The sequence below is a fragment of the Rhincodon typus genome, chromosome 6, assembly GCF_021869965.1.
Source record: "Rhincodon typus isolate 14 chromosome 6, sRhiTyp1.1, whole genome shotgun sequence".
NCBI classification, from domain to species: Eukaryota; Metazoa; Chordata; class Chondrichthyes; order Orectolobiformes; family Rhincodontidae; genus Rhincodon; species Rhincodon typus.
Genome location: NC_063337.1, coordinates 11,881,991 through 11,893,155, shown reverse-complemented (window position 1 = coordinate 11,893,155; position 11,165 = coordinate 11,881,991). Strand labels below are relative to the sequence as shown.

General features: G+C 42.2%; 1 protein-coding gene across 2 annotated transcripts in view; it reads right to left on the bottom strand.

Annotated features, from left to right (window-relative positions):
• LOC109913071 (P2Y purinoceptor 8-like) overlaps positions 1 to 11,165 on the bottom strand; it is a 37,610-nt gene that overhangs the window by 19,467 nt on the left and 6,978 nt on the right. The window contains exon 2 of one of the 2 annotated variants that reach the window (XM_048598075.1): positions 3,908 to 4,137. The exons of the other annotated variant lie outside the window; for it this stretch is intronic. The gene's annotated coding sequence lies outside the window, so the exon portion shown is untranslated. The remainder of the gene's footprint in view (positions 1 to 3,907; positions 4,138 to 11,165) is intronic. 2 annotated transcript variants of the gene reach the window in all.

Sequence of the window (11,165 nt, the reverse complement as noted above, 5' to 3'; positions counted from 1 at the left end):
CTAGGCCCGAAGCATCAGCCTTTCTGCTCCTCTGATGCTGCTTGGCCTGCTGTGTTCATCCAGCTCTGCACCTTGTTATCTCAGACTTCATTCCTCAATTGGTTGACTCTTGACGCAGAGTGTACTAATCTCCTTTAGCCTTCCCCAGTACTTTTATAACCTATAAATAATAGCATTCAAAGAACATTTTAATGAAATGCTTTGAAATTGCTTGTGACAGTGTCCTCCGGATTAATCTTTAATATCGAGAGGTGCAGGCTAATCCTGTAGGTTGGCAGATCCTATTCACTGAAGATCACCTACTTCCAACTCTGTAACGTCATCCATCTCTGTGTTTGCTTCAGTTTAATTGCTGCTGAAATTCCCGTCATTGCTTTTCCTAACTCAGAATTCACTGACTCACAGAATTATTGCGGTACAAAATAAGGCCATTCAGCCCATCATGCCTGCATCAGGTCTATTATCTAGGCCAGCTTTATTACCTAATGCCAATTTCCAATCTTTTCCCCATATCCCTGCACACCGTTATTTCCAAAAATCACACCTATACCCTCCCAAATGCCTCAATTGAACCTGCCTCCACCACATTTCCTGACAGAGAATTCCATACCCTAACTGCTTGCTGTGTGAAATTTTTTTTTCTCATCTCATCCTTGCTTCGTTTGTGCATCGTTTTAAATCTAAGCCCCCTCATTCTTGTTTCTTGTACAAGCTTCACCCTCAGTGCTCTATCCAGCCTGCTCACTATTTTGGAAACTTCAATTAGATCTCCTCTTAGACTTCCTCTCTCCATGGAGAATAGTCCCAACTTCTTCCATCTATCCTCATAACTGGACTTTCTCATACCTCAACCATTCTAGTAAATCACTTCTGCACTCTGTCCAATGCATTTGCATCCTTCCTAGAATGCGGCACCCATAACTGTACACAATGCTCCAGTTGAGGTCTAACAAGTGTCTCATACAAGTTCAGCATCACTTCCTTCCTATGATGCTCTTATTGATAGAGCAGAAGATACTGTATGCTTTATTTTCTACTTTCTCAACCTGTCCTGCCATTTTCAATGATCTGTGGACATACCTGCACATTTGATTACTCCAATGCTCAACCTTTAATCTGAATCCCTCTGGGAATTTGAGCTCATCCAAATGTCTGTCGTCCGAATTCTAACTCAGGTTGAGTCCCACTCATTTGTCACCTTTGTGCTCACAGGCCTACATTGCCTCACTTTTAAAATTCTCACTTGCGTTTACAAATCCATAGCCCCATCCCATCCTCTGTCTGTAATCTTCTCTTATTCTCTAATGATCCAAGATATCTGCCTCCCTCTAATTCTGGCCTTTTGCACACTCCAAGTTTAAATCACTCCATCATCAATAGTCATGCCTTCAACTACCTTGGCCCTGAGCATTGGAACTCCTACCCTAAACCTCAGAGCCTTTCTCTGCTCCTGTAGGATATCCGTTAACACCTATTGCTTTGACCAAGCTTTAAGTCACCTATCTCTAACATTCCCTTCTGTATCTCAGAGTCAAATTTAGTTTTGATAACGCTCCTCAGAACATTTAACTACATTAAATGTGCTCGATAAATGCAAAATATTGCTGCTACTGTGTTGGCTCTTATTTTCCCTCATTTGCCAAGTCAGCTGACCCTCCAGCAATAAGCTCAAGGACAATGTATATCATTTGAGTACTATCCATGTAAAATGATGGTCTTCCTTTTGAAAGATTTATGGAGCAAAAAAGCAAGATTTGTTTTAGATTTCAGTTTGATAATGCAAGCGCTCATATGTGTTATCAATCATTTCCTACACTTGGTGGATCCTCCCATACCCTTTCCTCATAGACATCAGCCCCAGTGTAATCTTTTGGTCATTTCAAATAAGCTCTAAATCTTTGCAACAACTTTTTTTTTAAGCTGACTCAGTTTTATGTAGAATGTTATCATCATTGATCCTCAGAGGAACTGTTTTTGGCTGAAATATTGAGTCTGAAGTTTATAAGTCAAGTTCCACTCCAGACTGCAGCACAAAAATCTTGATAAATAAAACCAAAGGACTGTGAATCTTCCAGATCTGAAATACAGACAGAAAGTGCTACAGACACTCAGCAGGTCTGGAAGCATCAGTGGAACGAGAAACAGAGTGAACACTTCGAGTCCAATATGATGTTTCTTCCTTTCTATTTTAATTAAGAAATCTAGGCTGTCATTGCAATGTAAAGTTGCAGCTGGACTATCAGACAAGATGTTTAACTTAAATATCAGTGCTGTCAACATCTTATAATATAGAATATTTTGGTCTGCCACTACCAGTCTTTTGTGGTGGTGTTAGTCTAAGCTATGTGAACAAGGATGTCCATAATAGGCCATCTTAATAGATAGGAAATAGATTTAATAAATATTACTTAATAGAAACATAGAAGATAGGTATAGGCCACTCGACCCCTCAAGCCTACTCTGCCATTCAATATGACCATTGCTGATTATCAAGTTCAATACCCTAATCCCGCCCTCACCCACATATCCCAGATCCCTTTAGCGACAATTGCTATATTTACCTTCTTCCTGAAAACACAATGTTTTAGCCTCAACCACTTTCTGTGGTAGTGAATTCCACTGGCTCACCACTTCCTGGGTGAAGAGTGAAGAAATTTCTCCTCATCTCAGTCCTAAAGGCTTTGCCCCTTAAACTATGACCCATGGTTCTGGAATCCTCCACAATCGGGAACATGCTTCCTGCATCTAACCTATCTAGCTCTGATAGCATTATATAGGGTTCTATGAGAATCCCCACTCTCATCCTTCCTCAGATAACAAACCAAAACTGCATACAACATTGCAAGTGTGCCTTCACCAATGCCCTGTATAAGCTAGTTGTATTACCTCTAAGATACATGATTTTCTCTCGACAAACATCACGCTTACCTTAAGAGTAAGTTCACATTCCAGCTACTAAAATACTCACACAGAGTATTGATAACAGGCACAGAACCAGATGCGCAGCCAGTTAAGACACATTGGTTGGAGATCTTGTGGCGCAGTGGTAATGGCCCTACTCTGAGCCTAGAAACCCATGTTTAAGTCCCAAATATCCCAAGAGATGTGTAATCATATCTCTGCAATAGGTCAATTAGAAGATAGTGAGGAAGAAGCATGACGCACTGATTTGTGTAATCAATCCTTTACACCCTAACGGATGGAGCTTACCTTACAATGTCAGTTAACCTTTTCAGGTACTAATTGTCTCATACAACACATTGCTTTTTATGTGTACCTTGCACTACAACAGTGATATTGGCTGCACAGTACTTTGATGCTTTTAAAGGCTGAGAATTATGAATTTTTAGTGTAAGATAATGTTCAATTATAGTTAGAGTAGAATGAAGGGGAATTGTAGAGTCAGACAATATAGAAGGAGGCCATTGTGCCCATTGTTCCTGGTGGTGACTCTTGAAAAGAACTATTCAATTTGCTCTTTCACTGTGGCACGGAAAATATCTCCTTTTTAAGTATTTAACTAATTTCGCTGTGAAAACTACTTTCAACTTAGCTTAACGCTTATTCTTGTGGTAGATTTTCAGGCAGTAGTAACTTACTGCATAAGAAAAAAATCTAATATCTGTCTTTTGGCTCTTTGTTGATTGTTGTAAATGTTTGCTTTGTTTACTGACTCTCTTCATAGTCCAAACAATTTATTTTAACCACTCAATTAAAATTCACTGTAATTTAAATTTTCTATGAAACCTCCCGACAAAATCTTTCCTGGCTCCAATGCCAGCCTCTCTAGTTTCTCCACATTACCGAAGCACCTGACCAACAATAATACTCTTGTGACATGAGAAATGACACTTGGAACAGCTTAATAACTTTAAGACAGCACAAGAAGGCAGCTCAAAACACCTACCTGACACCAGTTAGGAATAGGAAACTAATACGATGATCAGGGATAACAAGGTGTAGAGCTGGATGAACACAGCAGATCAAGCAGCATCAGAGGAGCAGGAAAGCTAACGATGATCAGGGACTTGTTGCAGAGATCTCACAGGATAAGAGGTCAAATCTGATTGTGCGATATGTTGATGAGACACAGCCTACCATGTGATGTCACATGATCTTGCTCACTCTTTCAGCTTCCTGTCAAATGAAAACACAGTAAGATGTTTCTTCATTCAAGTGAATGTTTTCCTTTCCTTAGCAGACTCTTAAATATTCTTCAGCAGTCCCACGAAAGCAAGAACATCAGGCAATAAACTCTGGCTTTGATAGCAATGCGTCACACCCCATTCACCAAGACTCCTTAGAGAGCACATACTTAACATACAGCCCCTACCAAAATCCTGGAAATCCCTTCCGAACATCATTCTGCATGTACAACACCAAATCGACTCAAGACAGCAACTCATCACCAACGTCTCAGGGGTAATTAGGGATGGGAAATAAATGCTGGTCCAGCCAGGGATGCCCACGTCCCCAATCAAACAAAGTAAAAGTTTTTAAAGAGTGTGTGGTTTGTAGTTTCTCAGTTGCCATTTTTTGCCGTTTCACTGTTAATGAGACTAAATGTGGGAACGTGTCAGTCAGGATTACCCCAGACCTGACTTTTTCAGGGTGAAGATTCCTGTGTTATTGATTCTGAGTAAGATGCCTCATGTAAGCACAGCTGTTTCCTGAGTGTCCTGAGACTGGTAGAGTCCAACTCAGCAAAAACTAAGCATGGGAACAATGCATTGAATGCTTTCTCAGTGATCTTTTCTTGTTGACATCGTAAAACATTTATTGATTGGAGTTATTCCACATTTTAATAACAAAACATTGCTTCTAGAGTCAGTGAAGGAATTCTAAAAAAGACAGATAATGTCAACTGAATGACAGAGTCTTTTGCTTCCAAATATTAAAAATCAGATAGTTCAGCGCCAGTGAGAACAATACAAGATACATCAATCAAATTCCTTCAAATGATATTATGCAACATTAATTAATCTCCTTTGATAAAATTCCTTAAGCTGCTACTTCAGTGAATTAAGTGGGCAACGCTTATTTCTATATTTTATGATTAACATGATTGCTTCCATTCTGATCTTTCTGTCCTTTACACTGTTCCAACAAACTCAAGGTAACCTTGAGGAATTGTACCTCATTGTTTCTATAAGCCCCATAATATGTCTTCTTGGGCAATCACCCAAGATTCCATTCCACTTCTACTGCAATTTGATGGGGTTTTTGAGATGGTAGAAAATTCTAAAATGCGATCCTCAGACACTGCAAAATTTGAAGCAGGCAGTGCTTGTTGGGTTGGGTATAGATAGGCAGGCTACATTCTTCTGAATGGAAGGCAGAACTAAACAATTCCAGATCATGACCATTATCGTTACTGCCTCCAAATAGTAGTTGTTGGTAATGACTCTTTCAGTTCTCTCTTTCAGACACATCTATGCCACTGACGTGTCTCTCCACCTTTCACTATCATTCTGTTTTTTATTTAATCTCTTCCGTCTTCCATCACTGACCTTCTCTATTGTCCTTCCCACTTCTTTTCCTGTTTTGGTTAGCTCCAACTCCCCTACAGAATTCGTCTTAACATGGGCAAAAAAAAAAGAGGTGAACTCCAGAAGTGAGGTGACAGTAACTAGCTTTGACATCAAGACCCTTTTTGACCCAATGTGACATCAATAAATGTGAAGGTAACTGGAATCAGAGTAAAACTTTCAACAGAAGTTGCTGGGAAAGCTCAGCAGATCCGGCAGTACCTGTGAAGAAAAATCAGAGTTAACACTTCGGGTCCGGTGACCCTTCCTCAGAACTAAGGAAGGGTGTGAGGAAGGGTCACTGGGCCCTAAAAATAAACACTGACTTTTTTTCTTCTCAGATGCTGCCAGACCTGCTGAGCTTTCCCAACAACTTCTGCTTTTGTTGCTGATTTACAGCATCCGCAGTTCTACAGGTTTTACATAAAACTTTCAACAGATTGGAAAGATATTTGGCACAAAGGTATATTGTTGAGGTTGTTGGACGGCAATCATTTCTGTCCCAGGATATTGCTGCAGGAGTTCCACAAAGTAATGTCCTAGGTCCAAAATCTCCAGCTTGAATGACCTTTCTTCTAACGTAAGGTTGTAGAATGTTTGTACAAATTTCAGCACCATTTGCAAATCCTCGGATATTAACGCAGCTTGTGTTCATATGCAGCAAACCCTGGATGATGCTTAGGCTTAGCATGATAACTGACAAGAGTTGCAATCATGGTAAATATGGAATATTGATATTCAATTTCCACTGTCTGAATTTTTAACACCTGAGAACTTCATGGAGTATGAATGGCTTTTATAAAGGACAGATATTGGCCTAAAATGGTTGATCTGAACCCCTGACCACACACTATGACAAATCCTGCATATAGCGAAACCCTATGCACTGAGATAGCCATGTTACATAAAGACTGGAACCACCAACTGACTCAACTTCAAGAGAATTTGTATCTCATGCTTAATTCATACTGGTACAATAGATTTGGGTATCAAAGGGTTGTCCAAAACTGTCAAGTTGGCAACACAATGTAGCAGATTCAAGAATGTACAAATGGACATGTAACAGCAAGTGCTTTGAAAAGCCAAGCAGAGAAGAAAATCAGAAATATGAACTGATAATAGCAAGAACTGTGCGAGCCTCTCTCAAGCTGTCCCTCTCCATGCTGAAGTCTGTGTATGGGGAAGAACTAACTTAAAAACAACAAGATCAACAAACTTTGTCACTGCTGTGGGATACGAGTCAACAATTAAATAATTGACCTCACGTTGAAAACATAACACCTTAAAGACTCAGTATTATCTTCTCAATACTGTGTAGCCTACTCAACACACAAATCCTGTGAATAAATACTCAAAAACCTGTACCTCTCTGGTTACTCATGGATCCGAAGTAGTTTCAGTGACCTGATACATTGGATAGGATTTTCCTGGGCCCAGGGCAATGGGAGTGGAGGAAACAGTGGGGCTGGGAGAATCATGGGTGGGCATGCAATGAAATTTCCCCAAAGCAATCCTGTTACTGGGGATATTTCCCAGGGGGTGGTAGTCATGTGGATCAGGGTAGACAGGCACTCAATCTGTAAACTAAAGGCAATAATTTGGGGCCATTTTGAGTGCTTGCTGAAAACTTGACCCCTCTCCATGTGTGGGAGCAGCCTCCCTCAATACAAGTGGCTTCCCTGGGGGCTTTTTGAGTGGAGGGACCTAGAACCAGAGGCCCCATCCCCAGGGAGGCGTCTAAAGGCAACAGTGGCCTCACCCACAGTGTAGCACTGTCACTAGTCGGATTTGAGCTCCGAAAAAATGGAACATATGGCTATAAAATCTGAATTATCATCTTCCTTCCGAGTGTGAGTCCATTACTGCCTCAGCATTGCCCACCTCTCTCATGGGAGCTGCCAAAAATTCAGAGTTACTGGTGTGAGATCAGGTCAGCAGCATAGGGAGCCTGTCAGGCATCTGTAATTGGATCAAAAACAAAGTTGCTGGAAAAGCTCAGCAGGTCTGGCAGCGACTGAGAAGGAAAAAACAGGTGACCCTTCCTCAGTACAGTATCTGTAATTGGATGGTGCGTTTGAAATAGCTAAACAGGAGGCGGAGTCCAGGAAATTAGCAAACCATCTCAGAGTAAGTCCAAACTTGGTCTACGCGAAACAAAACCCGTAAGAAAATCTTTGCCATTCCCAAAAGGAATAAAACAGCAAAATTGGTGAATGAGGTATTTTGCTGTGACTCATCTTGTACACTTCAGAACGGACATCCCCTGTTTGACCAGTATGTTCATTCCAAGTATTTCACCTTTGCACTATCTCTCTCCCTCCTTCTAGAATGAAGAACACAGGAGGGCAGGTTAGGACCAGCACCAGGTGTACCTAGAAATGAGATGTCAACCTGGAGAAGCTACAAAACAGCACGACCAGTAACTAATAGATAGGGCTAAGTGATTGCATAACTAACAGATCAGATGTAAGCTCTGCAGTCTGACCATATCCAGTCATGAAAGGTGGTGGATAATTAAACAAATCACTGGACATGGAGGATCCACAAATAACCCCATCCTCAATGATGGAAGACCCCAACATATCATCACAAAAGATAAGGCTGAAGCATTTGCAGCAATCTTCAACCAGAAGTGCCAAATGGATGATCCATCTCGGCTTCATCCAGATGACGCAGTATCAGAGATACCTGTTTTCAGCCAATGACTGTAAAAACCACTTTGGTTTTGATGAACGAACAGTTCTGCCTGATGGCTAACGTCACCAATCCATGGGGATGGGGCTCAGAGGTTCATGCAGCACGATAAAGTCCTCATTGAAAGAGGTGTGTGGAAGCTTAGTACTGATGGGCTGGACAGGGAGTGTGAAGAAAAGAACATGGAAGTTTGTGAGGGGCAATCTTCCGAGGAGGAAGGTGAGGACACTGAGCAGGGGGAGTCACCACCTCCTCCCTCACAGAGTGGTGCAGTGCCTGGCACAACAAGCCACACAAGGTATGACTAACATTCAGTTCCAATGAATGTGCGCTGAATGCAGCGAGCGCTCACTGACTGCAAATTTGTTGCTGCTCAAAGGCAAGCAGTTCCATTATTTGCCAATTTGGTTTGACTAATTTTTGCTTTGCAGAATAAAAATGAAAAGTTAAAGCTGTTTTGAAGGCTTTCCAGCATGTCGTGTTCCCACGTGGAACAACAAGAAAATGCTAGGTGAAACTGGGCCTCACAGCGCCAGGGACCCAGGTTCAATTCCACCCTTGGCTGACTGTCTGTGTGCAGTTTGCACATTCTCCCCGTGTCTGCCTGGGTTTCCTCCAGGTACTCCGGTTTCCTCCCACAGTCCAAAAATGTACAGGTTAGGTGAATTGGCCATGCTAAATTGTCCAGCGGTGTGTAGGCTAGGTGAGCTAATCATGGGAAATGCAGGATTATAAATTAGGGATCTGTGTCTGGGTGGGGTGCTGTTCAGAGGGTTGGTGTGAATTCAATGGGCTGAATGGCCTGCTTCCACACTGTAGGAACTCTATGATTCACTTCCTTAGATAGGATTTCAAGATGCTAAGGACAGATAACCTCTGTAGCTTGGTTCTTAAAGGGCATTACATTTATGAATGTACAGTTACATTTGCAATGAGGTACCCACTGTGCCACCTATGTACCCTGAGAGATGTTTCTTTTTGGTTCCCCTCATGTTATTTTCATGGTTACAGCACTTGACCTAGTAAATAGCTGGGCTTTAAAAATGGTGCCAATGCCTGGCATTCCAGGATGGTTTCTCCAGCGAGCAGGAAGATAGTGTGAGCGGGGCACTAGAGAGGTGCGGCCAATAGCTAATGAGGCAAGTTTCAGACAATAGCGCAAGAAATCTTACTGGGGCTCACAGAGATAATCCCCTGACGAAGCTCATCAAAATTGACACTTAAGCAATTTCTGGTAAAATTGAGCCTAATAAATGCAATGTCTGATATGATGTGGAGGTGCCAGTGTCGGACTGGGATGGACAAGGTCAGAAGTCAGGTGACACCTTTTTATAGTCCAACTGGTTTATTTTAAATCACAAGCTTCCAGAGCACTGCTCCTTCATCAGGTGAGGGGCAATGCTCCAAAAGCTTGTGGTTTTAAAAAAAAGGATATGAGTTATGTGTCAAAGGCTTTTAATAGCATTGCATGTTACATAGTAATACATTCTTTTTAATTGAACCCAGTTCATTCGTGACTCCAATGTAGCAGCGAGGAGTTTTTTTTTTAACATGCATTTGATTGGAACATCAATAAGAAGATTGAGAACAATCCAAAATAAAAATCCATTTTCCTCCCAGTTTTTATTTGGCTGTCTCCAGCTGCAGGTCAAAAAAATGTACTTAAGTTATCGGCGCATTGCCTTGATTGTTACTTAATCAGCTGATTTAGCAATCAGTCAGAGATTGTGTCTAAAATAACAACAGCAAGGCAGTTCCTCTACTTCCTCAGGTGGCTAAGGAAATTCGGCATGTCCGTAAAGACTCTTGCCAATTTTTATAGATGCACCAAAGAAAGCATTCTATCTGGATGCATCACAGCTTGGTATGGCAACTGCTCTGCTCAGGACCATAAGAAACTACAAAGAGTTATGAACACAGCCGAGTCTATCACGCAAGCCAACCTCCTATACATTAACTCCATCAATACTTTTCACTACCTCGGAAAGGCAGCCAACATAATCAAAGACCCCTCCCACTCCCATTTTAATCTTTTCCAACCTCTTTCATCGGTTAAACACACATACCAACAGAGTCAAGAACAGCTTCTTCCCCACTGAGCTGGACTTCTGAATGGACCTCTCAAATCTCATATTTAATGTTGATCTCACTCTTTGTGCGCCTTTTCTTCAGCTGTAATACCAAATTCCTTGCTCTGTTCTATTATGTCAATGCAATCGGTATGGTCTGATCTGCCTGTACTGAATGCAAAACAAAACTTTTCACTGTTGTTCGATACACGTGACAATAATAAATCAAAGCAAATGAAATCAGTTATTGTAGGAACTGCAAATGCTGGAGAATCCGAGACAACAAGGTGCAGGGCTGGATGAACACAGCAGGCCAAGCAGCATCATAGGAGCAGAAAGGCTGACGTTTCGGGCCTAGACCCTTCATCAGAAAAGGGGGAGGGGAAGGGGGTTCCGAAATAAATAGGGAGAGAGTGGGAGGCGGATAGAAGAGGGATAGAGGAGAGGATAGGTGGAGAGGAAACAAACAGGTCGAAGAGGCGGGGATGGAGCCAGTAAAGGTGAGTGTAGGCAGGGAGTTAGGAAGGGGATAGGTCAGTCCAGGGAGGACGGACAGATCAAGGGGGCGGGATGAGGTTGGTTGGTAGGAGATGGAGGTGTGGCTTGAGGTGGGAGGAGGGGATAGGTGGGAGGAAGAACAGGTTAGGGAGGCGGGGACGAGCTGGACTGGTTTTGGGATGCGGTAGGGGGAGGGGAGATTTTGAAACTTGTGAAATCCACATTGATACCATTGGGCTGCAGGGTTCCCAAGCGGAATATGAGTTGCTGTTCCTGCAACCTTCGGGTGGCATCGTTGTGGCACTGCAGGAGGCCCAGGATGGACATGTCATCTGAGGAATGGGAGGGGGAGTTGAAATGGTTCGCGACTGGGAGG